The sequence below is a fragment of the Suricata suricatta genome, chromosome 8 (assembly GCF_006229205.1).
Source record: "Suricata suricatta isolate VVHF042 chromosome 8, meerkat_22Aug2017_6uvM2_HiC, whole genome shotgun sequence".
Lineage (NCBI taxonomy): Eukaryota > Metazoa > Chordata > Mammalia > Carnivora > Herpestidae > Suricata > Suricata suricatta.
Window position 1 is genome coordinate 6704092 of NC_043707.1, and position 4573 is coordinate 6708664.

Below are 4573 nucleotides of genomic sequence, written 5' to 3' on the forward strand. Positions count from 1 at the left end.
GCCTTCCCCTGGGGCCGCCCCGCCTGGCTCAGAGCCCACCCAGCCCTTCACTCCCACCCCCTGCCTGCCTTCCAGGCTCTCATCTTCCCGCTGTCCCGGAGCCCCCAGCCTGCCGCCTGCCCCTTCCCGCCCCAGCCCTCCTGGCTCTCCCCACAACACCGCCTAGACTCCCCGCTTCCAGCCACCCGAGCTCCGAGCCTTCCCGCCCTCCCCCTTCTGCTCCCCAACCCTCCTCCAGACAAGCGTGGAAGTTCTGGGTGGGGGACCGCAGGACCTGGGGGGTCAGGCAGAGGGGCCTCTGGGCCTGGCCGTCTTCAGTAGCCCGTCTTCCTCCAGCTCCAATGTGCGTCCTCCAAAATCCACCTTGGGCTGATATTTCTAGGTTCACTACACAGGCAAAAGGCAGATCCATTTTTCATGAAGGTTTTTTTAACGTGATGGGCTGGCCAGGTCCTCTGAGTCTATCACCTCTTCTGCCTCTTTGCAGATCTCCATCACTGCCACCACCATCATTATCACCACCACCCTCACCACCACCATCCTCTTCGTTATCATCACCGTCTTCCCCATCTGTCCCACCACCTCCTTCACCACCATAAAACCTCCCATTCTTTCAAGAAATACCTCTTGAGTGCCTACTATGTGGCAGACACTGTAGCTTGTGTTAAGAACACAGGCGTGAGCGGCCCACACAGCCCCTGACATGAAGGACTGGATGGTACACGCTTTTCAGCCTCTTCAGGGCAGGACACGAAGGGAAAACAATCCTATTTGTGTGGCACGCCCAGGTCCACGGAGGAGGGCTCTAGATGCTGGGGCGACCGTCCTTAGGAGCTGCCCCACCCCTGCAACGCAGTCTTAAAGACACATCACGCCAAGACTCTGAAACTGATAAGCCGGAGCAGAATAATTCGACAGAGCGTCGCTAGAACATGGTGACGTGAGAGAGAGCACCAGGGGGAGGTCGTTGGATTCAGAATCTGGGAGGTGACGTGGCCCTGACACATGAAGCCCAGAAAGGCATTTCATGCCTAAGGCTGACTTCCACGAAGGGTTTCGTAGTATATTCTAGAAAAACCAAAAGAAGAGTAATCAGGAGAACATGGTGAGGGAGGAGCTTGTGGAGGGCAGTGAGATTGGGGTACAGGGAGGGGCCAGCTCACTCCCGTCTGGAGGCCACGATGCAGTTGAAGGCACTGACTGGGTTTGAGCAGAGCAGTGAAACTGGAATTTACATTTTTAAAAAATTCACGCTCCACACTGGCTTTGGCGTGGAGCATAGGCCGTGGGGAGGGGCAGGAAGGGCAGCAAGGAGGTCCTGCAGAAGGATGTGGAAGTAGAGGCAGCAGGAGCTGCCGGGGGCTTGGGCTAGAGTGCTGGGAGCAGTACACAGACGGTGAAGTGAATAGGTAATTTTAAATTAAAAAAAAATTATGTGTATTTAATTTTTTAAGCGAGAGAGAGAGTGTGAACATGGGAGAGGCAGAGAGAAAGAGGGAGACACAGGATCCAAAGAGCTCCAGGCTCTGAGCTGTCAGCACAGAGCCCGATGCGGGGCTCGAACCCATGAACCGTGAGATCATGACCTGAGCCGAAGTCGGACGCTTAACCGACTGAGCCCCCCGATAATTTGAAATTTTGAGTGGGGCAGAACTGATAAGGCTTGGTGATGGACGGGTGGAGAATTCCTGTTTTCCTTGTTACTTTATTCTCCTTACCAACACCGCCCTAGCCTCCACCACGGCAGCCGAGTCCTCTCCGTTCGCGGCATCAGCACCCTGGACAGCGTATGGCCATACCCTCCCCTTGACGGCGCGCCCTGCCCCTCCTCCCCTCCTTCCTGCCCTGATGAGGACTGACCTTTCCCACAGCCGCCCCCACCTGAAGCCATTGCCTTTCAATCCCACCCGCTGTCGCTGATGTCCAGGCTTGCAACATCATCGGCTCAGCACCCGGCGGTTCCACCAGCCCTCGGGAGGCGGGATGGAGGCGGAATTCAGTGAGGCTGGTCCCAGGTTCTCCACTGATGTCTTTAAGCTTAACACTCTCTCTCTCTCTCTCTCTCTCTCTCTCTCTCTCTCTCTCTCTCTCTGTTGCTGTTCTCCTCTCTCTTGGCTTCGTTGTTACACAGACTCCCACAGACTCCCGCTTATCAGGCCCGGGGGCTGCCTTTCACAGACCAGCCACCCCAGCCGAAGTAAAGAATCCCTTTGTCAACAGTGCCCTGCAGAGTCCCCAAAGTGAAGCTGATAGCCCCATCTCTGGCCACTCTCTGTGGGTGAAGGGGATACGGTGCCGTGGAGGCCAAGCCTAGATCGCCCGCCCCCTCCTGGACCCAAAGCCAGGCGGATCGGTTTCACCCCAGCGTTTGAGCTAAGGGGTGTCACGAGGTGTCACGGCCACCAAGTGCAGCAGGCGAAGTCTAATTTGAATTTCAGATAAACAGTGAGTAGATTGGCAGCGTATGTACCGTGCAGTAATTGGAATATACTCACACACACACAAGCTTCGATTGTTTTCCAGTCTGAAGTTCAGATTTAACTAACAGCTTGTATCTCATCTGGCAAAATCAGCTGGCTTCCAGAGGAAAACCGAGGTGCTGTCCCCAGCACCAGAAGGGGCGATGGCTGACCGACCCAGAAGCACCCCCTACGGCCAGCCTGCACATGTGCCCTCACGGGTCTCGCTTTCCTGGACCCTGTAGGGACGACATCTCCCAGGCTCCTTTATAAGGATAGCTTGTAACTTACTGGACGTTGGTTTTCATCATTCTGTTCTTCCTGAAGATTTTAATATAAGCTACCTAATCGTGCTCAGTCACTCTTAAAAAAAACAGACGCTAATGTTTTTCAATAAGTAGGCAAAGGAGGAAACACATCAAACATTGGATGGTATCATTACTCAGCCAGTCATCTGAAGAGGCACGAGGAAATTGGAAGGCCCCTGCGGCAGAATCCAAACAAACCACTGCACTTGGAATTAACGCCGCCCGGGCACCACGCTGGGGCCGGGAGTGGCGGAGAACAGCGTCGGAGAGGGGGTTCTGGAGGCTGACTCTGAGCTCTAAGAGCCCAGAGACATTGCCTTCCTTCTCTGAGCCTCAGTTTCCTCAGCTGTAAAACGGGGAGCGCTTACCTACCAGTCCTAGAAGGGTCGCTGTGAGGATGGGGTGAGCGGGTGAGGACGGCGGATGTGAAAGCACCTTGTCACCTCCACAGAGTCAGAGCAACGTTACCATCAGTAGGTGTGGAAAACCCTGGGGGAAGGGGGCGGGGGGTTGCAATTTAAGAATGTAGCGAGAAATGTTTGTTTCAGTTTTTATAGTTTATTTATTTTGAGAGAGAGAGAGAGAGCATGATCAGAGGAGGGGCAGAGAGAGAGGGAAAGAGAGAATCCCAAGCAGGCCTCAAACTATCGGCACAGAGCCCAACTCAGGGCTCGATCCCACCAACCAAGACATCACACCCCGAGCTGGAACCAAGAGTCAGGCTTGGCTTCACAGACTGAGCCAGCCGGGTGCCCCAAGAGGGAAATATTTTAAAAGAGAAGAAGGGCTGAAAGGAGGAAGGATGTTGAGAAGAAAGACTACCTCTCATTACAAAGCCCCAGGCCTCACGAGCAAGGAGGCATTTTGTAATTAGTGGGCCCTGGACACGTGCAGCTCTGCGGGCCTGAGGCCCCGCCTGCCTCCCATGCCCAGGCCCCGAACACGTGCAGTCCCTCCCCGCCTCTCGGTCCTCACACAAGCTGTTCCCTTTAACTGGAACACTCTTCCCTCCACTTTTTTTTTTTTCTTGTTTGGTCTCAAAAATTTCTTCTTTGGGAAGGGCTTAGCTGACACCCCAGCACTCCAGTTCCCAGCTCACGGCTGCCGCATCCTGCAACACGCCAGCGAGGCTGCACGTGTGGACCTCCCCGGGGGGGGGGGGGGGAGGGTTAGGAGGGCTGGACTTGCTGGAGAGTGAAGGCCGCAGGCACGGCCAAGGACGGAGGGCCCTGGCACACAAACAGCCCTCGGAGAAGGAGAAAGCTCTGGGTTCCTCAGTGCAGGTCAGCCCCAGCCCCGCCACGGGGACCTGCTCGATGGCACAACTTGCACTGCTTTCCTTCCCTCTCCACCTTAACCCCCCTACTTGTTCCATTACGTCCTAGGACCACCCCTGGAATACAAATACTTGCCCTCAAATCCCTATCCCAGGATCTGCTTCAGAAGAAAGCCAACCTAAGACACGCACAGAGACTCTCCAGTAGTGACTAATGATTATCGATGAAGTCCTCTGCTACCGGTCTCCTGCTCCCGTGGACATTCGGGCAGTATGGTAGACACTATAGGATAGCTCATTCAACACCACCCTCATCCAGATCCCCCTGCCCGTTCCCGCCAGTGGTGGCCGTGTGACAAAATTCTGACCAAAGACATAGAAGTAGTCTGTTAGGAAGGCTAGCTCCAAAGTTAAAACAAAATAAATAGAAAATAAAACCAAAAACCTTGGGAGGAGAAGGCTTTTGGTCCACAGGAATACAGACGTGATGTCTGGAAGTTCAGCAGCCATCTTGCAGCCATGGGGACAAA